The sequence below is a fragment of the Neoarius graeffei genome, chromosome 10, assembly GCF_027579695.1.
Source record: "Neoarius graeffei isolate fNeoGra1 chromosome 10, fNeoGra1.pri, whole genome shotgun sequence".
NCBI classification, from domain to species: Eukaryota; Metazoa; Chordata; class Actinopteri; order Siluriformes; family Ariidae; genus Neoarius; species Neoarius graeffei.
Window position 1 is genome coordinate 62872455 of NC_083578.1, and position 24233 is coordinate 62896687.

At 43.9% G+C, this 24233-nt stretch overlaps 1 protein-coding gene across 3 annotated transcripts in view; it reads right to left on the reverse strand.

The window, feature by feature from the left end:
- The window catches only part of stk38a (serine/threonine kinase 38a), a 98732-nt gene that overhangs the window by 60345 nt on the left and 14154 nt on the right, over positions 1-24233 (reverse strand). The window contains exon 1 of one of the 3 annotated variants that reach the window (XM_060932046.1): positions 8270-8353. The exons of the other annotated variants lie outside the window; for them this stretch is intronic. The gene's annotated coding sequence lies outside the window, so the exon portion shown is untranslated. Of the gene's footprint in view, positions 1-8269; positions 8354-24233 lie in introns of those variants that run through there. 3 annotated transcript variants of the gene reach the window in all.

Genomic DNA, 24233 nt, shown 5'->3' on the forward strand with positions numbered 1-24233 from the left:
AGAAATAACGCGAACGTTTGCATCATGCGGGATTTGCGGGCGGGAGCGGGACAAAATATGGCAGGCGCGGGCGGGAGCGGGACTGAAAATCATAATTTTTGGTGGGCGTGGGCGGGAGCGGGACTGAAAAATCATAATTCTTTGCGGACGCGGGCGGGAGTGGGACTGCACAATGCGGGCGCGGGTGGGACTGAAAAATCCAACCCGCGCAGACCTCTACTTTCCTGTTTGTTCATATTTTTTCTACTGTTTGACAAACCTTAAATTTATTTTTAATTTTTAAATAATAGAGTTATGTCATCTTATAATTTTTGCAACTTTTATATATTCATTATACTCAGTTTACTCAATTATTATAATATTTTGATGATTGTGATTTTAAATATTTTTAATTCTGTCGTCAACAAATCACATCTAGTGACTATAACAATATATAGGACTGCAATGGAAATAAGAGACTGTTTTCTCTTTATTGCGTTTTTATCCTGCAGCTATATTTTAAAATATCAATGACATTAATTTTCATTTGTATTTTTGTTGTTTTTATGCATTATGCACTTGTAGATTTTTAGTTTGTCTATCTTTTTGTTGCAAATAAACTCAATCAATCAAAATGGAAAAACAATAACACTCCGTATGTTTACATGGACACTGTGAGGCCTAGTGGTGAGTGTGTCCGCCTCTCGATTGGGAGATCGCGAGTTCTATTCACGGTCGGGTCATACCAAAGACCGTCATAAAAATGGTACCTACTGCTGTCTGGTAAGGCACGCTGCAATACAGATGTGAGTGGAGAAGACAAAGTCTCGCGGTTACCAGAGGACCCGCCCCCACTGTAACGCTAGCTATGTAATAAGCGAGAGGCCGAGGGCTACGGAAACGGAGATCAGCGCCGCCCTATGCGCCACATGGCGTGGGAAGGACTTTGATGTTCACATGCACACTAATATACTATATTCAATACAGGTCATTTAAACAGCAGATTCCAGCTGGATATTCTGAATTTGACCTTATTCCAAATTGAGCATTTTCTGATATGGGATACGCCGATATCAATCGGGTTTTAGGAGCACTCTTTGGACACTGCATTGTCTCAGTTGGGGTTTTTACGGCAGTTTGTAACACACGGCCCCTTGCCTGTTTACGGCCAGCTCTGTGCGCTGTGCACAAACCAACATGGGGGTCTTTCATATTAATCTGAGTATGCACGGCTGCATGTAAACAGGAATATTAGTTGAACATTCATTTTGATTAGCCATGTAAACAGCTTAGTAAGAATGTTGGGCTTTTTGTTTTTGGGGGAAAAACTAGGAATAATTTGTGCATGTAAATGTAGGGATCATGTATAGTTATAGGTATGTGTATATGTATGAACTGTACATATGTATTGTATGTGTGTATATATGCATAAGTGTCTGTATACATGATTTGGTCGATATTATACCATGTTGGTATGTCTTGGTATGTTGCTATGTTTTCTTTTTTGTTTTCTTTTGTATATATAGTTTATTATGGCAGAAAGTGACATTTGATTAGCGGTGGTATAGAGGGTTAGGATTTGATTTATTTACTTCTTCCTAATCCTTTCCCAACATTATTATGTTACTGCCTTGTGGCTACGCTATTCTGTTTGTTTATGACGATATTGTGATTATTGCATTTTTTGGTGTTTATATCTTCTTTACTGTTCGGAATAAAGCAATCAATCAATCAATTGTGACCTTTAGGGACGTCAATCAGGACTGGTAATATGAGGATTTAGTATAAATACAGAGGTGATTATTGGAAATCATGCGTGCTGATTGGTTGAAAAATCTGGACTATTTCTCGATAATCACCTCGAGCGGGGGACCACAGAAGGAACGTTCTCGTCGCGGTCCCTGTCAGGCAACTACGTTACCTGTGAATCCTTCTACCACACCACTGCTGCTGTTAAAGCTACAACCGCTACAACTTCGCCTCGACCATCATGGCGACGAGCGGCCGACCGGTTGACAAGGCTCAGCGTCATCCAGACGAGTCCTTGTCAGGACCGGCACTGAGCATCATCTCATTCAACACGGAAGGCCTTACTGGAGCCAAGCAAGATCTCCTGGCCGAACTGTGTGTAATAAACAATTGTGATAACCTGTGTCTCCAGGAGACACACCGTGGGCCCACAAGATCTCGCCCATGCATCAATGGTATGACCCTTATAGTGGAGAGACCACATGACCAGTATGGAAGCACCATCCTTGTACGTCACGGGCTGAATATTGATAAGTTCTCTCTGTCTGACAGGAACAACATTGAAGTCCTGTCCATTGATCTCATGGGAATCAGTGTAAGCTCGGTCTATAAACCACCAGCACAGACATTCAACCTCCCAAGGGAAGTCACCGATGGCCACCTCAATATAGCAACTGGAGACTTTAACAGCCATAGCACCACCTGGGGCCATCGGCAAATCAATGAAGACGGCAACCTCGTTGAAAACTGGGATGATGTAAACCAGATGTCTCTCATACATAACCCAAAACTTCCAGCCTCCTTTAACAGCTCTAGGTGGAGACGTGGATACAACCCTGACCTGATGTTCGCCTCCAACACCACTGCTAGTCAATGTGAGAAGGTAGTGCTGTACCCAATCCCACACTCCCAACACCATCCAATTGCACTCAGAATAAATGCAGTCATCATACCACGAACAGTCCCCTTCCAACGGCGGTTTAACCTGAAGAAGGCTAACTGGGAAAAGTTCGCCGACGACCTGGACATCCAGGATCTACCTGCCCTGCCTATACACTATGACACCTTTGTCAAAATGATAAAGAAATCCTCACGGCAAAACATCCCCCGAGGCTGCCGGACAAAGTACATCCCAGGCCTGAACGAAGGCACTGTATGACGAATACGTTAATCGCTTTGAGTCTGACCCATTCAGTGTAGAAACACTTGAGTGTGGAGACTTACTCACAAGCATGGTCATGGAAAGTTGACAGAGGCGATGGCGGGAGTTCGTTGAATCGACCGATCTAACCCATAGCAGCCGGAAGGCATGGAAAACAATTCGGATCCTTGGAAATGACTACACTAAAGCCCAACCAGTGCCACAAGTCACTGCAAATCAAGTTGCTCACCAACTTCTTGTGAACAGCCAAGGAAACCCCAACAATCATCCCCGAAGAGCCAAGCTCCCCAAAGATGATGTTATGAACTCTGAAGGAACCTCACTTTTCACAAGGCCCTTCAGCATGGATGATCTACGCAATGCCATCAAGGACATGAAAAACAACAAGGCAGCTGGACTTGACGACATTCTATGCGAGCAGATCAAACACTTTGGGCCTCTTGTACTTCAGTGGCTGTTTGACATGTTCAACCGAAGCCTGAGCACCAACAGGATCCCCAAGATTTGGAGGAAATCTAGAGTGATCGCCTTATTGAAACCTGGCAAAGGTCCATCCATACCCAAGAACTACAGGCCAATCTCTCTGCTATGCCATACATACAAACTCTTTGAAAGACTACTACTCAACCGCATTGCACCATTTGTAGATGAGCTCCTCATTCCTGAGCAGGCTGGCTTCAGACCTGGAAAGTCTTGTACCGGCCAACTCCTGAACCTCACACAGTACATCGAGGACGGCTATGAGAAAGGCCTGATCACTGGAGCTGTCTTTGTGGACCTCTCCGCAGCACAGGACACCGTGAACCACAGGATCCTCACCAAAAAGCTCTTTGAGATAACGAAGGATGTAAGGCTAACTGAACTGATCCAGAACCTACTATCAAACAGACGGTTCTTTGTAGACCTCAATGGCGACTGTAGCAGATGGCGAAGGCAGAAAAACGGCCTCCCTCAAGGCAGTGTCCTCGCTCCCTTGCTCTTCAACATCTACACCAATGACCAACCAGTACATCCCGACACTAGGAGATTCCTGTTTGCTGATGACCTCAGCATTAGTGCACAGGGAAGGACCTTCAAAGAAGTAAAGAACACTCTCAGTGATGCCCTCATAGTCCTCACCCCATACTACACTGCAAACCACTTGCGAGCCAACCCTGACAAAACACAAGTGAGCGTCTTCCACCTGAAAAATAGGGATGCAGACCGCCAACTGAGGGTATGCTGGCAGGGCAAGTGGCTGACTAGCACCAATAAGCCAGTCTACCTTGGCGTCACCCTAGACAGGACCCTCTCATACAAGAACCACATCCTGAACACCAAAATGAAAGTGGATGCCAGGAATAACATCCTTAAGAAGCTTGCAAACACTGACTGGGGCGCAGATGCCAGTACTGTGCGAGCCACAGCTCTTGGACTGTGCTTCCCTACTGCAGAGTATGCAGCCCCCATGTGGTGCAGATCACCGCACACCACAAAGCTGGATACAGCCTTGAACTCAGCTTGTAGAGCCGTCTCCAGCTGTCTACGCTCCACTAGAGTTGACGACCTATACCTGCTGTGCAGTATCGCTCCCCCACACATCAGAAGAGCCGTGGCGAAGCATGAGCCGGGGAAGCATGGCCAATTTGGTCATGTCTCAACCGCCTTAGAACAGGCACAGGAAGATGCAAGACCCTCATGGAAAAGTGGGGTCTCAGTTCAGATGGACAAATGGCATGCAATTGCGGGCAAGAGCAGACCATGAGACACCTTCTTGTCTGCCCCCTCCTGCCTGAACCTTGCACCAAGGAAGATCTGGAAGCTCTGACCCACAGAGGAAGGGCATGTGCGGAGTAATGGAGCAGGAGAGTGTAGCAGACTGAGGTGGTGACCCAAGAAGAAGATGACGACCTCGAGCGACTCGGCAAAACGGCAGCCGATCGCTTCGTCACCGTAAGTGAGGAAGAATTAGAAATTACGAAAGACAATGCTGTTCCTACAAGCACTAAAGATGCTATGAAGTTTGATCTAAAACTATTAAAAGGCAAGGTGGAATCGTGATTTATTTTATCAATTTCAAAACACAAGTATTTTATGCGACTCGGCGTAGATAAGTGACAAGTCTGTGCTGCACCGTTATTACGTTCGCATGGCGTTTTTGAAGTTTGAAATTAATCACCTGTGTATTTATACTACAATTATCCACCTCAGGCTCCGTGAATATCAAGGAATAATAACCTCGACTTCATCTCGGTTATTATTCACCGATATTCACTTCACCTTCAGTGAGAAACTGTTAAATCAAATCAAATCAATACTGCAATATATTAGAAGACCAGACAATTATTACACGTTTCTATAATCCGAGCTGATTGCAAATCCATGATCACGTCTTTCCATATCAGTAAAACGCAGGCAGTAAACATTATGCTCATTCCCAATATATTATATATGATATGGTCAAACTGCTCCACCATTTTAATCATTAATCTCTGCCTCATTAACCAATAAGGTTTTATCAATGAAACGTGTTTAGTGAACTGCTTGTACCTTCGACACCTTCACAAACACATGCTGTAGATTGGCAAAGAGCAAATACATTATTTACTTTCACCAGTTTTGTAAAGCACATTCAGCTTAAAAAAAAATTGTCGCCTCAGGTACAATTCGTGCAGTAAGTTTGCAGAACCTGCCACGGTTTTTCTGAAGGTTTTGACTGTTCCACTTGGATACAGGTCATTTCGTCCAATGCCTTTTTGTTTCATAGTGAAGACGTTTCATCCAAAGCCTTTTTCATATGCATGAACAATTATTTTATATTTCAGGTATTTGTTTGTTCAAAAAAAAAGAAAAAAAAGAAGAGGGATTCTCCCGTGTAGATTCTCTGGTTTTCTGATCCTGTTTCCGGTTCTTAGTTTCTGTCTTTGTCTGATTTAGCCTGTTTGTGCCTCGCCCGACCTTTTGCTAGTTTTACGTTTATGAGGTTGCCTGCCATTTTGGATTGTTTGCCTGTGTGTTTTCACAATTATTAATAAACATTAATTCTGCACTTGCATCCATCTCCTACTGCTCTCTGACAGTGGGAGGTACACATATATATTATTTACCAGTTTAAGGTTGGTCTGTATCGTGAAATACCGTGACTGGGGTCTTGAAAGTACTGAGCGAGGCCCTCTGAGCCGAGGTCAGTATTCAAGGCCGAGGTCACGGTATTTCACGATACGGACCAACCTTAAACTGGTAAATAATATATTTATTTTTTTCTTTATCAAATTCTAGCAGAAAATGACAGCACCCAAAAGGGAAAACCATATTTAGAACAAACCTGTTACAAGCTTGTTTTCAGCTTTCTCCTGAAATGTTTTCTTTTATTTCATATTCATCAGGGTAGTAAAACTCGCTTTCGCTGTGAACACTGTCGTTATCGCTATCCATGCTGTAAAGTTAATGCTATCATACTGAGAAATGCGAAAATAAATGTTGACAAAAAATTGCTACAATGTTTGTTGTTGTTGTGAACGAGCAAGTCGCCAAAGGTCTGTAACCGGGGCCCGGACTGTAGGATTCCGGACTGCTCGTGAGACAATCAGAGCGCACAATTTGATGGAAACTGGACCGCGAAAAAAATATAGGTTATTAGGTATATAAATTGTGATTTACTGTAAAATAATTGATAGTGTGTCTGAAAAAGGCTTTGGACGATATGTCCCAACTACGGGACGAGAAGCGCCGCCCCGACTACTGGACTAATGCCGCTTTTCCACTACCAACACGGTTGAGTTGGGCTGAGTCGAGCTGAGTGGGGCTGTTGGAGTTGCATTTCGACTACAACCGCGCTGAACCGTGCTGGCTGGAAGTGGGTGGACACATTGGGTGGAGTTAGCGAAAGTGGGTGGACATCACGTGATGTCGCAAACAGTGACATCAGTGACCTTTTAAGCGGTAGTCTCACGCCCAGGATAGTAAACAATAAACATGGAGTCGTTAGTGTTGCTGGTCTTGGTGCTGTGGCTTGTTGTCACCGACAACGCCAACAGATACTGGCAAGAGCGTATAGATGAGGCGAGGCGCATAAGGCTTCAGAAATTCTCGTAATTCGTAATTATTATTCTTCCGGGTTTACGGTGTTTACAGATCCCAGCGTGCTCGCGGGGCGTGTGTGGGTATGTGAGGACACTCCTCCTCACCAATCAGTGCACAGGGGAGTGTCTGCTCACGCCCCCAGCCTCACTCAGCTCGGTTTGGCTCGCTTCAGCCCCACTCCAAAACCGTGCGAGTTTAGGGTGCTAAGCAGGGCTGAAGCGAGCTGAGTCGTGCTGCTCTGAGGTCGTCGAAACGCGAGCCGTGTCGGGCTGAAGTGAGCTGAAAAAGGGTAGTGGAAAAGGGCCAAAAATGTCCTGATCCCTTACACTTGCATCTTATTTTTGCAGCAAAACCCAGCAACCTTCATTATGTTTTTTGTCTGAAAAGTGCTCTCTTTCCTAACATACACACATTTCTCTCTAACCTTTAATTTCATGCTGGAAAACTAATGTTTTTTTCTGACTCGGTAATGTAGACAAAATTTTGAGCCTGTAATCATGCATCAAACCCAGAGATCATCATCATCATCATCATCATCCCTGAATTCTGGAGATCAGTGAGTTTAAAACTCCAATTAATTCACCAGAAACTATTTTTCACCATTTGTTTCTGGTTTTCCTCATTACATACATACATACATAATGAACAATTCATAATAAAACCTTTTCGACATAACATGGTTTAATATGGCGTCAGTGTTTTCTTAGCAAACGCTAAACACGGATACTAATCACCAGTACAGTCTCCGGCTATTGTACAGTCACTTTCATTATCAACGTCAGCTCTTTAACCATCCCAAATCCACCTTCACTGCCTAACAAGCACTCTAACCTGGGTGGAGACCGACACCAGGACCTAGTGGACTACAGGTCAAATACAAAGGTATTTAGGATACAGCCTTACGGATTCTCCCTGAGGCGAAGGAAGCGGTAAAAAAAAAAAAACTTCAAGTACAATACACACAGCTAATTAGCAACACGGCTAACTTTATATATCGAGCTAGGTTCCAACAAAAACACCGGTTATTATATCGACTTCTCCTGGAAACTGAGACATCACTGGTGAAGTATTTGTAACTCGCTCGTGGTGTCTTAAAGCCCGTGAAAGTGTCTCTTTCTCTAGAGAACATGACATCATCATCATCATCATCCAGCTCGAGCTAAAATCGCTGTCGGAGTTGAGCAGCGAACTAAACCCGGGCCGGGCCACTCCACTCCACTCCACACCTCATCACAGCCGCTGCTCCACACAACTACAGTACCAGCGTGTCATTTACTTCATCATCCACTTCTTATCTACTATCTGAACAACTTTTACCTTCTGCTCGACCTCAGCCTGGCTGCAGTCTACTTGGAGACACTAATCATTATTTCCTTCTTCCGAATCGCTGCTTCAGGAGCGAGTCTCCAAAATAAGAGTCTGACTCATGCGCCATGACAGCGAGCACCAATAAAAGTTTTAGGAATAACCCCCCCCCGCCAAAAAAAAAAAAATCTGGATCGCTCAGACTGGGTGGTGTAAGTGGTTAGCACAGTCGCCTCACAGCAAGAAGGTTCTGGGTTCGAGCCCAGTGGCTGGCGGGGGCCTTTCTGTGTGGAGTGGAGTCCCGCGGGACCCGATGCAAAGCAGTGCGGCGCGGGACAAATTTTGAAAGCTCATTGCAGGCGGGAGGGGGAGTGCACAATGCGGGAGCGGGCGGGAGAGGTGATAAGCTGCGGTCCCGCTAACTAAAAATGTGTTTAAAATAAAATTTATAAATTATTAATTTATGTCTATCATATATAATTTGTGCTGGATATTTTATTTGGCGGCGGCACGGTGGTGTAGTGGTTAGCGCTGTCGCCTCACAGCAAGAAGGTCCAGGTTCGAGCCCCGGGGCCGGCGAGGGCCTTTCTGTGCGGAGTTTGCATGTTGTCCGCGTGGGTTTCCTCCGGGTGCTCCGGTTTCCCCCACAGTCCAAAGACATGCAGGTTAGGTTAACTGGTGACTCTAAATTGACTGTAGGTGTGAATGTGAGTGTGAATGGTTGTCTGTGTCTATGTGTCAGCCCTGTGATGACCTGGCGACTTGTCCAGGGTGTACCCCGCCTTTCGCCCGTAGTCAGCTGGGATAGGCTCCAGCTTGCCTGCGGCCCTGTAGAACAGGATAAAGCGGCTAGAGATAATGAGATGAGATTTTATTTGGCGGCATGGTGGTGTAGTGGTTAGCACTGTCGCCTCACAGCAAGAAGGTCCGGGTTTGAGCCCCGGGGCCGGCGAGGGCCTTTCTGTGCGGAGTTTGCATGTTGTCCGCGTGGGTTTCCTCCGGGTGCTCCGGTTTCCCCCACAGTCCAAAGACATGCAGGTTAGGTTAACTGGTGACTCTAAATTGACCGTAGGTGTGAATGTGAGTGTGAATGGTTGTCTGTGTCTATGTGTCAGCCCTGTGATGACCTGGCGACTTGTCCAGGGTGTACCCCGCCTTTCGTCCGTAGTCAGATGGGATAGGCTCCAGCTCGCCTGCGACCCTGTAGAAGGATAAAACGGCTAGAGATAATGAGATGAGATGAGATTTTAAGATGCCTAAATTTGTGGATGTGGTCTAATCTCGCATACGTTTCCGATTCCTTTCCGCTCTTCTGTGTTTGAGATCTCCGATCATGACAGAAGAGCAGAGCTCCTCTAGTGAAGCTCACAATGGGTATCTCTGTAAAGCTTCAGCTGCGTATGCCGCCTGGCAACGCACACCCTCGCTACGTGCGCTAGGTGAAGGATCGGTCAGTGGAGAGCTCAGCTAAGCTCAGCAGGTTTAATTCCCCAAGCCAATGACAAGAACTTAAGTGAGAAATAACGCGAACGTCTGCATCATGCGGGATTTGCAGGCGGGAGCGGGACAAAATATGGCAGGCGTGGGCGGGAGCGGGAATGAAAATTCTGTCCCGCGCAGACCTCTAGTGTGGAGTTTGTATGTTCTCCTCGTGTCTGTTCAAAAACATGCGGTTAAGTTAATATGGGGCGGCTTTGGGCTGAGGTACTGCGAGTTGGCCTAGTGGTTAGCGTGTCACGATCGTGAGTTCTATTCACAGTCGGGTCATACCAAAGACCATCATAAAAGAAGAAACCTTTATTTGTCACATGTACACTTCAAGCATAGTGAAATTCATCCCCTGCATTTAACCCATCTGAAGCAGTGAACACACACACACACACACACACACCCAGAGCAGTGGGCAGCCACACTAGAGCACCTGGGGAGCAGTCAGGGGTTAAGTACCTTGCTCAAGGGCGCTTCAGCCCAAGGCTGCCCCACGTCAACCGAACTGCATGTCTTTGGACTCTGGGGGGAAAACGGAGCACCCGGAGGAAACCCACGCAGACACGGTGAGAACATGCAAACTCCACACAGAAAAGCCCTCGCTGGCCGCTGGGCTCTAACGCAGAACCTTCTTGCTGTGAGGCAACCGTGCTAACCACTACACCACCACACCGCCCAAATAGTACCTACTGCCGTCTAGCAAGGCAATACAGATGCAAGTGGGGAGTCAAACTCTCGCGGTTACCAGAGACCCTAGCTATGTAATAGGCGAGAGGCCAGAAACAGAGATCGGCGCCGCCCTATGCGCCACATGGCGTGGGAAGGGATTTGGGGCTGAGGTGCCCTTAAGCAAGGCACCTAACTCCCAGCTGCTCCCCAGGTGCTGTTAGCATGGCTGCCCACTGCTCTGGATATGTGTGTGTGTGCATTGCTCACGTGTGTGTTCACTGCTTCAGATGGGTTAAATGCAGAGAGAAATTTCACAAGCATGTGATGAATAAAGTAGTTCTTCTTCTGGTTACATGCTTATAGTTTAATCACTTAAACTGTCAAGTTTATAATTAGCACTTTTATTTTGCAATCAGGTGGCATGGTGGTGTAGTGGTTAGCACTGTCACCTCACAGCAAGAAGGTCCTGGGTTCGAGCCCAGTGGCCGGCGGGGGCCTTTCTGTGTGGAGTTTGCATGCTGTCTGCGTGGGTTTCTTCCGGGTGCTCCAGTTCCCCCCACAGTCCAAAGACATGCAGTTAGGTTAACTGGCTACTCTAAATTGTCCATTGATCAGGCTTGGAGAGGGATGGGCTCCACCAAGTTTAACTAACCCTAGACACACTAATGATGGAATGTTAAAATGTCATCAGTGGTGCCCTTATGGCCCTTGCCAGCTATCGAACGAAGAAGGTGGTTTTGTAATTATAAATTGGGGAAAGGGCTATTTGAAGACAATCTAATTTATCTTATGTCATTCTTTCGAGGCCATCTGTGCAATTCCATGTGCTATTCACTAAATATTTTTTTTTCGTGGTCCAAATACTGCGCTCTGATTGGCTGGCGAGTGGGTCCGTATCCTACGGTACGGACCCCAGTTACAGACCCCGGTTATGGACCTCTGGCGACTCGCTCGTTCACAACAACAACAAACATAGTAGCATTTTTTTGTCAACATTTATCTTTTATTTTTTATAAGATTTATTTATCTCATCTCATCTCATTATCTCTAGCCGCTTTATCCTTCTACAGGGTCGCAGGCAAGCTGGAGCCTATCCCAGCTGACTACGGGCGAAAGGCGGGGTACACCCTGGACAAGTCGCCAGGTCATCACAGGGCTGACACATAGACACAGACAACCATTCACACTCACATTCACACCTACGGTCAATTTAGAGTCACCGGTTAACCTAACCTGCATGTCTTTGGACTGTGGGGGAAACCGGAGCACCCGGAGGAAACCCACGCGGACACGGGGAGAACATGCAAACTCCACACAGAAAGGCCCTCGCCGGCCCCGGGGCTCGAACCCAGGACCTTCTTGCTGTGAGGCGACAGCGCTAACCACTACACCACCGTGCCGCCCAGATTTATTTATAAGATTATCAAAAATCTTATAAATTTTTGCCAGCATTTCTCAGGAGAATAGCATTAATTTTACAGCATGGATAGCGATAACGACAGTGTTCACAGCGAAAGCGAGTTTTACTACCCTGAGGAAGACAAAATAAAATAAAACATTTCAGGAGAAAGCTAAAAACCTCGAACGTGTTAACGCCGAGCAAAAACATGGCTGAATCCTGAATGACTCCTATTTGTATAAATAGGGGACTACATAGGCGGCAAAATGTAGTTTTTTTCCTGCTATGGAAGTGCACTTGTATACCGAGGAGGAAGCCATTTGCATTACAGCCGTGAATGAGGATTCAAAGTGCCGGCTCGCCTCGGCTCGGTTTTCCCTTTCGGGCGCTCTCGTTTTCTGTTAGAATTTGGTAAAGAAAAAATAAATATATTATTTACTAGCTTAAGGTCGGTCCGTATGGTGAAATACCGTGACCTCGGCCTTGAATACTGACCTCGGCCCAGAGGGCCTTGCTCAGTACTTTCAAGACCTCGGTCACGGTATTTCATGATACGGACCTCCCAGCTGGTAAATATATATTGTATCTGTGTAGTTTTTCGTATTTATGTCCAATAGCACATTCAATATGCTCAATCCCATAATGCACTGTAATTGCTTAGAATATCCATGGCCTTACTTTACTTTACCTTAAAGCTAGGGTAGGTCATTTTGGAGAAACCAGTAAGAGTAAGCAAGATTTTGAAAGTATCCAACCGAAAAAATCATACCTCCTTCCTTCAGGCCTCCCTCCAAAGCCACTCCTCTAAAACACATGAATGCACACTGCCTGACTACTGCTGGAGGACGAGTCCACGAGACAGAGCATTGGGGGAGGAGCATCATTCATCATTGGAATATCCAATTACCTCATGTCTCATTGACGTGTAAAGGCCGATTTATATTTTTGCGTCAAATTTACGCCGTAGGTACGGCGTCGACGCTCACTCAGGGTGAAGCATTTATACTTGCACATAAGATGCACGTCTTCTCTATTAGGTGCTATCGCATGAAACACCAGAATTTACTGCTTTTACACACAGAATGAGAGCGGAATGCGAGCTCAGTGTTTCACTGTAAGAACAGTAAACATAAAATAACATGGACAAAATGTTGTTCAGAAAGAAATCTACGGGGGGGAGGGGGGACTCACATGATTAATTATAAACCAAGCGAATTCTGACTCAAAGCAAATGGCTGAGGCCACTGAAGCCTATTTTTAGCAATATCATAACTTTTACAATGGATAAATTGTTGCTATAATGTTTTATTTTTATTTAAACGTGCACGGCGGGGCACATCAGGGCACTTGCTGTGATCAGCAAATGGAGTTTATTTTTTTGGGTTTTGTTTGACAAAGTGTTTTGTCAGTATTCAGTAGTATGAGTGACTCGAAGTCCCACTCTTTCCACGCTCTGGAATGAGGCACAAAAATAACACCATAGTGTTTAAATCCACAGGATTAGATGCAGGATTAAACTGGCCATTATAAGTCCTTCGGACATAATGTGTACATTTGTACACATGAAGTTCCATAGCATTTTTCCTTGTGTCCAAAGGGGATAATGATCTTCAATCGCTATAGAGCCTCACACTTTATAAATTTATATTAATACAAGATTGGCGGCACGGTGGTGTAGTGGTTAGCGTTGTCGCCTCACAGCAAGAAGGTCCGGGTTCGAGCCCCGTGGCCGGCGACGGCCTTTCTGTGCGGAGTTTGCATGTTTTCCCCGTGTCCGCGTGGGTTTCCTCCGGGTGCTCCGGTTTCCCCCACAGTCCAAAGACATGCAGGTTAGGTTAACTGGTGACTCTAAATTGACCGTAGGTGTGAATGTGAGTGTGAATGGTTGTCTGTGTCTATGTGCCAGCCCTGTGATGACCTGGCGACTTGTCCAGGGTGTACCCCGCCTTTCGCCCGTAGTCAGCTGGGATAGGCTCCAGCTTGCCTGCGACCCTGTAGAAGGATAAAGCAGCTACAGATAATGAGTTGAGATGAAGATTGTAATAGATTTCTGATTTATGCGAAGAAGAAAGAACAGCCGGAAATGTGATGCTACAAAACAGATTTCAGTTGTTGAAATCTGCATCTCCGCAATGTGTAGTTAGATTTTGTGCACGTCAGGGTGCAGATTCGACACAGAAGTATAAAGTGGCCTTAAGAACACCCCTAACACTAACATAATTAATCTAAGCACTAGTATTCACAGCTGTCGACTAGATTGCTAGCTAGAGCAATATGTCTGCCTAGCCTTGGGGTCACGTGCAATGAGTGCACAGGTAGACAGGCAGGTAGGCCATCCAGTCATTTCATTCGGACCAAATAAGAGGATTGGACAAGCTTTTTATAGCCATGTGACTGCCACAGATGATGGATTTTTTTTCTTTTTATTGTCAGAGCTGTTGATTTCTTCACTGGTGTGGAGATGTAAAGATAATTTCAAGAAATATAACAAAAAATGCTTTGAGAAGAAAAATGACCTACCGTAGCTTTAATGCCTTTTAGATTTCTCATGTAATACAAAAGGTTGAAAGGAAATAATTAAAGTGACTTGTTACATCCACCAGATGGGAGCAGAGCTTAGCTTTATTGTTTATATAAACACACAGTGGTGCTTGAAAGTTTGTGAACCCTTTAGAATTTTCTATATTTCTGTATAAATATGATCTAAAACATCATCAGATTTTCACACAAGTCCTAAAAATAGAAAAAGAGAACCCAGTTAAACAAATGAGACAAAAATATTATACTTGGTCATTTATTTATTGAGGAAAATGATCCAATATTACATATCTGTGAGTGGCAAAAGTATGTGAACCTCTAGGATTAGCAGTTAATTTGAAGGTGAAATTAGAGTCAGCTGTTTTCAATCAATGGGATGAGAATCAGGTGTGAGTGGGCACCCTGTTTTATTTAAAGAACAGGGATCTATCAAAGTCTGATCTTCACAACACATGTTTGTGGAAGTGTATCATGGCACGAACAAAGGAGATTTCTGAGGACCTCAGAAAAAGCGTTGCTGATGCTCATCAGGTTGGAAAAGGTTATAAAACCATCTCTAAAGAGTTTGGACTCCACCGATACACAGTCACACAGATTGTGTACAAATGGAGGAAATTCAAGACCATTGTTACCCTCCCCAGGAGTGGTCGACCAACAAAGATCACTCCAAGAGCAAGGTGTGTAATAGTTGGCAAGGTCACAAAGGGCCCCAGGGTAACTTCTAAGCAACTGAAGGCCTCTCTCACATTGGCTAATGTTAATGTTCATGAGTCCACCATTAGGAGAACACTGAACAACAATGGTGTGCATGGCAGGGATGCAAGGAGAAAGCCACTGCTCTCCAAAAAGAACATTGCTGCTCATCTGCAGTTTGCTAAAATCACGTGGACAAGCCAGAAGGCTATTGGAAAAATGTTTTGTGGATGGATGAGACCAAAATATAGCTTTTTGGTTTAAATGCAAAGCGTTATGTTTGGAGAAAGGAAAACACTGCATTCCAGCATAAGAACCTTATCCCATCTGTGAAACATGGTGGTGGTAGTATCATGGGTTTGGCCTGTTTTGTTGCATCTGGGCCAGGACGGCTTGCCATCATTGACGGAACAATGAATTCTGAATTATACCAGCAAATTCTAAAGGAAAATGTCAGGACATCTGTCCATGAACTGAATCTCAAGAGAAGGTGGGTCATGCAGCAAGACAATGACCCTAAGCACACAAGTCGTTCTACCAAAGAATGGTTAAAGAAGAATAAAGTTAATGTTTTGGAATGGCCAAGTCAAAGTCCTGACCTTAATCCAATCGAAATGTTGTGGAAGGACCTGAAGCGAGCAGTTCATGTGAGGAAACCCACCAACATCCCAGAGTTGAAGCTGTTCTGTACGGAGGAATGGGCTAAAATTCCTCCAAGCCGGTGTGCAGGACTGATCAACAGTTACCGCAAATGTTTAGCTGCAGTTATTGCTGCACAAGGGGGTCACACCAGATACTGAAAGCAAAGGTTCACATACTTTTGCCACTCACAGATATGTAATATTGGATCATTTTCCTCAGTAAATAAATGACCAAGTATAATATTTTTGTCTCATTTGTTTCACTGGGTTCTCTTTATCTACTTTTAGGCCTTGTGTGAAAATCTGATGATGTTTTAAGGCCCGGTCACACAGCACTCCGCGTCTATATCACGTACAAAAAGATACAAAAATCTGGTGGACGTGGTCGTAAGTGGTAATTTTTGGTCAATTTTGGCTTTGCCGTGCTTTGTACGGGGTATGGCCGTCGGCGGCTGTTTCACTGCTGCAGCACTGCCAAATCACGGGTAACCGCGGCTCAGCGTCGTTGGAAGAGCGGCTTGCTGCGCATATAAAAGCGGTAGGATATGTTGAGCCTGTATCAGTTGGTGCTGGAGCATTAAGATGAGGACATCACAGCGTTGAGGGTTCATGTTCACCCCTTGACATCTAGACTGCAAGTGCCGAGGTCTCAGAAAATTACGGTATTTATAAATGCCGCAAATCAGAAGTGATGCAGAAGTGATTAGACAGTGATCAATCGAATTTAGAACTTGTTTGAGTCGTCGTTTAACGGGCTTAGACAGTGCTATGTACGCGGAAAAATCCATTTCTCAGTGATAAGCCGCTAAACACACGCTATATCCCGTGATACCAACGCGTAACACCCGTCCGATGACCGTGCTCTGCCCGTGATAGACCGCCAAACTTTCGCGTCTTACCACGTCTCCCCAAGTTTTAATAACGGCCGGGACACTGATTATCACGTGTTTTTCACCTGTGTTGCACGTCTTTACCACGTGTGCCGGCCGTGGTTGTCCGCGGTCTAAAGTTTTGAGCAGTCCAAAACTTTTTGCCGCGTCCGACGCCGTTCCGATTTTCCCCTGCGTCCTGTCACGTCTGTATATCGACTGTAACACGTCTTAACTTCGACATCAACACGAACAACATCGTCTGCTTCACGGGAGAGCACTTTTGGACGGGTTTTGGCCGTGATAAAGCCGTAAAGCGCTGTGTGACCGGGCCTTTAGGTTATATTTATGCAGAAATATAGAAAATTCTAAAGGGTTCACAAACTTTCAAGTACCACTGTGTGTATATATATATATACACACACACACGCATGCACACACACAAACCCCATTTCCAGAAAAGTTGGGATATTTTCTGTGACAAATATCTGTGATCTGTTAATTCACGTGAACCTTTATTTAATTGACAAAAGTACAAAGAAAAGATTTTTCAATATTTTTACTGAACAACTTAACTGTATTTTGTAAATATACGTGAAGTTATAATTTGATGCCTGCAACACACTCAAAAAAAAAAGTTGGGACAGAGGCAAAATGAGACTGAAAAGTTTATCAGATATTCAAGTATCACTATTTTGGAAGATTCCACAATAAAGCAGATTAATTGTTATCATGATTGGGTATAAAAGGAACAGCACCAAAGGCTTTGCAAGCCTGGATGGGTTGTGACTCACCCCTTTGTGCCAAAATTCATGAGAGAATTGTTAGTCAGGGCGGCACGGTGGTGTAGTAGTTAGCACTGTCGTTCTCAGCAAGAAGGTTCTGGGTTTGAGCCCAGCAGCCAATGAGGGCCTTTCTGTGTGGAGTTTGCATGTTCTCCCCGTGTCCGCGTGGGTTTCCTCCAGGTGCTCCAGTTTCCACCACAGTTCAAAGACATGCAGGTTAGGTTAAATTGGTGGCTCTAAATTGACCGTAAGTGTGAATGTGAGTGTGAATGGTTGTGTCTCTCTATGTTACAGCCCTGCGATGATCTGGCGACTTGTCCAGGGTGTACCCCACCTCTCGCCCATAGTCAGCTGGGATAGACTCCAGCTTGCCTGCGACCCTGCACAGGATAAGCAGTTATGGATAATGGATGGATGGAAATTGTTAATTAATTCAAAAAGAACATTCAATGCAAGATTGCAGAGAATTTAGGTCTTTCAAAATCTACAGTGCATAATATTGTGAAAAGATTGAGGGAATTCTGAGATATTTTCACTGCATAAGGTCGGAAACCACTGTTGAATATGCGTGACCTTCGAGCCCTCAGGTGGCACTGCCAGAGAAACCGTCACGCTAATGTGACAAATATAGCCACATGGGCTCAGGAGTACTTCAGAAAACTGTTGTCACTTAACAGAGTCTGCCGCTGCATCCAGAAATGCAACCTGAAACTGTATTACGCAAGGAGGAAGCCATTCATCAATTCCATGAAATGCTGCAGATTTCTCTGGGCCTGAATTCATCTCGGATGGCCCGGAAGACAGTGTAAATGTGTGCTGTGGTCAGATGAGTCCACATTTCAACTTGTTTTCAAGGGAAAACAGACATCAAGTTCTCAGTGTCAAAGGTGAACACGACCATCCAGTTTGTGATCAGAGAAAGGTGCAAAAGCCAGCATCTCTGATAGTATGGGAGTGATCAGTGCCCATGGCATGGGTGAGTTGCGTGTGTGAAGGTATCACTGATTCGGGGGCATATATTGATATTTTAGAGAGACATATGTTGCCATCAAGGCAACATCTCTTCCCGGAAAGTCCATGCTTATTTCAGCAGGACAATGCCAGGCCTCATTCTGCACAGGCTACAACAGCATGGCTTCGTAGATACAGAGTGTGTGTGCTTGACTGGCCTGCTGCCAGTCCAGATCTGTCTCCTATTGAGAATGTATGGTGCATCATGAAGAGGAGAATCAGACAACAGCGACCACGGACTGTTGAGCAGCTGAAGTCTTGGTATCAAGAAGAATGGACAAAATTCAAATTGCAAAACTGCAACAATTAGTACCGGTATCCTCTGTTCCCATACAATTAAAAAGTGTTCTTAAAAGGAACGGTGATGTACCGGTAAGACAATGGTAATAACACCTCTGTCTCAACTTTTTTTTTCTGAGTGTCTTGCAGGCATCAAATTTTAACTTTGTTTATATTTACAAAATACAGTTAAGTTGGTCAGTAAAACTATTGAAAATCTTTTCCTTGCACTTTTGTCAGTTAAATAAAGGTTCACGTGAATTAACAAATCACAGATTTTTGTTTTTATTGCATTTTGGAAAATATCCCAACTTTTCTGGAAATGGGGTTTGTAGGTCAGTTATGTAATGAATAATCTCAAAACAAGATCAAGCTGTCAAATGTCTTTGACCTAAAAATGTCATCTGCCAAATTCGCTGTTGCATTGTGTATGCATAAAATATTCCTTTTTTAATTGTCAGCATACAGTAGGTTCAGATATCATGAAAAGGGCATCATAAAATAAACAGAGCTGTCTTTCAATGAAAAAGGAAACTGAGTAAGCCATTGATAGATGTCCTGTTATAGAAATATATCTTTGTGTATGTTATCTATGTCCTGTTATGAAATAGAAAGGGCTTTTCCAAAAATAGATAATAATAATAATAATAATAATAATAATTAAAATTTATATAGTGCCTTTCACAAACCCAAGGACGCTTTACACAGGAGTCACACACACACACACACACACACACACACACACACACACACACACACACACACACACACAAAAAGGCCACACTAGGAAGAGTAGTGTGAGGTAAAGAGGAAAGTTTTCAAGTTAGCTTTGAAGGAAGAGAGAGTGGAACAGTCACAAAGCGATTGTGGTAATGAATTCCAAAGTTTAGGAGCAGCAACACTGAATGATCTGCCACCCATATACCCCTTTTCCACCAAATCAGTTCCAGGGCTGGTTCGGGGCCAGTGCTGGTGCTGGTTCACAACTCGTTCAACTTGCGAGCCAGCTGAGAACCAGTTTGCTTTTCCATCGCTCGCAGTGCTAAGCGGATAGTGATGTGTCGGTCGCGAACGATCCGGTTCAAAGAGCCGGCTCTTTTAAGTGAACGACGGGAGCCGGCTCTTCGGTGGGAGCCGAGTTGGGGAGCTGAATTAGTTTTTTGTCCTTAGGTGCCTCAGAGAGAGAGAGAGAGAGAGAGAGAGAGTTCAGCTCAGCTGAAGGATGATTGTCTATTTGACAACCATGATCATTGTTTTGTTGCCGTGAATTCCTAAAGCTCATGATATAAATTGTCGCTCATAAATTGACAGGTTCGGTCGGCAACCGCCTTGGCATGGCTAGATTAATCTGCGGTATACAACGAGACAGCAGTTATTATAACAGGAGCATATTTGCTGTTCCAGCGGCTTCTCATTACTGGTGGAGCAGAGTGCGGCACTTTTTTCTCTTTTTACATGCGCTCAAGGTGCCACTCAGCCCAGCCCCCCTCCCATTTCAAGAGCCTCACTGTCTCCTCTCATCTCAAGTTACACGTGTGCCCTGAACTTCATCCCAGGTCACTACAAGGGGGCCAAGAGGGAGAAGAAGCAGCAGAGGATGTGCCGGAGGAGCCAGCATCTGCTGTGTGGAGGTTTTTTGAAGAGCGGGCCAGTGGAGACACTGCAAGCAGGAATCCCACGGCAGATTCCATAATGGAAGTACGGTCCTATCTTGAGGAGCCCCTGTTACAGCGAAACGCAGACCCACTAAGCTGGTGGGAGACCAAGGCTGCACTCTATCCACGGCTTACACACGTGATGGCACAGAGGATGTGTATAGTGACAACATCTGTCCCCTCAGAGAGGATCTTTTCAAAAGCAGGACAGATTATAACTGAAAGGAGAAATAGAATCAGCCCTTCCAAGCTGAGACACTTGGTTTTCCTCAATGCCAATCTCCACTAAAGACTTATTCTGGGAGTTTGTGCAGCCTTAATGTAAATAGTTTTTTGTTATTGACACTTCTTTGTAATTTTTACTTCTTTGTTCATTGTACTTTATACTTTTTATACTTATTTTATATACTTATTTAATATTTAATTTAATAAAATATTTTGTTGCACATTGTTCTGTGTTTGTTAAAATAATTTCCAACTTTGCTTCATAGTTTCTTAGGCCTGATTTATACTTCATAATTTATTTTGTGGCATTTTGTTCAAGGTCGAGTGTGAAATAAAGCCATAAAGGATAAACAGTTGATGTCTTCTGTGTATTTTATATTGGTAATATAACACAGTTTTGCATTATGTTTGTGAGAAAATAATTTATTAATTGGTAAGTAAGTTTTATTTCTATAGCTAGAACATTGTTACACTGCTGTACTTTACAAAGCTTTACAATGGCTACAAAAACTAAAAAATAAAATGGAAAACATCCTATTGATAAAATATAAATAATAATGTAATTAATTAACTAGTTAATTGCAGCAATTAAATCAAAAATAAAATCTCAGGAGCCGTTTGGGAGCCGAAAGAGCCGGCTCCTTATAGTAAGAAGAGCCAAAAGAGCCGGCTCCCGAAAAAGAGCCGAAATTCCCATCACTATAAAGCAGAGCCTCGTCATTACGTCGCTGTATACGTCAGTTACGTCCCTGTATACGTCATTACGTCGCTGTATACGTCAGTACGTCACTGTATACGGAATTTACGGCGCTACGTTTACATAAACCTTGGCGCGAATATCAAAGCAAAAACAACACGGAAGAAGCAGCAGCTGCAACAGCGATAATAATAATGGATAACTTCGCGTTTGTACAGCTGCTGCTTCTCGTCGCTTAAAAATGGCGATCTTTCGCGGTCTTGTTATTGTTGTTGGTTTTAACAACTCCGCCCCCCCGCTGACGTAAGCGGTTCTTTCCTCTGGCCCAGCAGAGAGCTAGTGCTAGCCTGGAACCGGTTTTTCTGGCCCCAGAGCCAGTTCTTTGTCAGTGGAAACAGAAAACCCGGTTCCAAACTAAGCACTGGCCCCGAACCAGCCCTGGAACTGCTTTGGTGGAAAAGGGGCAATAGATGCCGGTTTAAAACGTAGGACAGTCAGAAGTCCACAGACAGATGATCTGAGGGAGCAGGAGGGACAGTACAAATGAATTAGCTCACAGAGATAGGAAGGGGCGAAACCATGAAGAGCTTTATAGGTTAAAAATCAAGATTTTGTATTTAATCTGAGAGATAACTGGCAACCAGTGCAGTTGCTGTAAAACAGGAGTAATATGAGCAGTGCGCTTGGTGAGTGTGAGGACTCTAGCTGCTGAGTTTTGGATGTACTGCAGGCGGTTGAGCAATGTGGCAGGTTGACCAGAAAAGAGAATTGCAATATTCAAGATGAGAAAAGATAAACACATTGACCAACATTTTGGCATCGGTTTCAAAGAGAAGAGGGCGGAGATGTGCAATATTGTGGAGGTGAAAGGAAGCATTCTTCATAATGAGTTTAAAATGGGGTTCAAACGTAAGGGTGGAGTCAAAGAGAACTCCAAGGTTTTTTATAACTTGGGAAGGACTAATAGACACACCATCAACATCAATAGTGAAACTGGAGAAGTTCAGAACCTGTCTTTTGGTACCTACTAATAGAACCTCCGTTTTGCTAGCGTTAAGTTTAAGGCAGTTCTTATGCAACCATTGCTTAAGGTCAGTGATGCAAGACCTTAGCAGCTGAACAGAGGCTATGGAAGGGGTGACAGTGATGTAGATTTGAATGTCATCAGCATAACAATGAAAGTTAAGGCCATGGTTGTGAATAATCTGGCCTATTAGATAGATAGATAGATAGATAGATAGATAGATAGATAGATAGATAGATAGATATTACTAATTATAACTTTATTGCTACTAATAATAACTTTATTACAACTAATAATAACTTTATTACTGAGAATCTCGGTCATGAGTAATTTTCTTTCTTTTTTTTTTCTTTCAGTTTCTAGTCCAAGGTTGCTGCACTGGTATATTGTTCCAAAAGAGGGATTCATGTGATTTTCTTTTTCTAATTTTGCCTAACATTTAACCTGATTAACATGTGACAGTAATTTCCACAGACAAGATATTTGACTGCAGTCACGCCATCTGTATTTCGGAAAAGCTTGCTCAGCTCACTTGTCCGTCTATCCAGCTGTAGAAAAATGCTGCAAATAATCTGTCTTCTTCTTCAGAATGTGTACAAAAGTAGAAATTCATTTCGCCTCCCCAATGTTCTAAACTCCTACAGTAGATTACTAGCACATGACATTCTGAATTTTGGGGCATTTCCTGAAAACAATTTGATTTACCGTACAGCTGTGGTACTCACCATTAAAAGTGCACTCAAAAAAAAAACATTGGATTTACTTAACCGAGTTATGGCAACCGGTCCCACGAAACTGTGTTAATTTAAATGTATTGAATACAGTTGAGTTTTTCAACACATAACTGTATTCAATACATCTAAATTAACACAGTTTCGTTGGACCGGTTGCCATAACTCGGTTAAGTAAATCCAATGTTTTATTTGAGTGTGGCCTCTTAATTTTTTTTCCCCCCATAGCTGTCATTAGTTTATGCAATTGCTAAAAGGCATTATAATCAGGGCTTTGAACCGGTTCAAGGAACGAAAACGAAAACCGGGAACTTTTTCTATTTCACATGGAACAGAAACGAAACCAGAAACTTTATTATTTTTTATGTTCCGGAACAGAAACGCTTATTAAAAATAATGGTAACCGGTTAATACCGGTTTTTATTTCGTTCCTCAAAGTTTCTGTAGCCTACAAATAGTCATTCTTCTCCTGCGCAAGTTTCTATGACCCGCTGGGGTTCACTTCCTGTGTGACGTTCGCTGATTGAATGGAGAGAGCGGGAAGGTGGACTACTAGTGAGTAAGTGCATTACTGAGTGTCTGAGCAAAGAAGAGCCTGAACGATGCAACCTCCCTATTGGTTGTTTGTAAAAATGTATCAGTTGTTGCCCCTCCCACGGGAATCATCGCGGGCTCGAGAGACGAGACCTGACGAGTTAGTTCGTTGGTAGCAGAACAAAATGTCTGGACACAAATCGGGTTTTCAGAAAAGGAAAGAAAATAAACGGAGGGTCGAAAATACAAAAAAGGAGGCAGAAAATGCAAAACGAGTTTTAAGGTAGGACAAATGGTTACTTTTCTGAGGCAGCCCGCCGTGGCTGCCTGCAGGCTTATTTATTATAGCCCATTTAGTTAAAGTAGTTGATATAAAATGTTTATAGTTATAGTTATGTGATGGTTGTCCTGATTTAGACTGGTTTTTTTTGGGGGGGGTTGCGCGATGTTGCACCCGGGTCCAGATTAGGGCAGAACCGGCCCTGGCTACATTTCAGGCGTAGTTTGTTTTATGAATGTATGTACTTGCATAGATGTGTACTTGGTCTTCCAATATGGCGCCTAACAAAATCTCGCGGCGCGGTGACGTCATGCGGTAGCCCTCTATAGGGCCTGACTAGCCTTTGGTAACACACTAAACGAATTCTCTTTCATTTTTGGCACTTTTTCTGTTTGTGTAGATGGGAAGACATACTGAGAATCCAAATCACCAACATTTGAAATAATAATTGTTTTGAA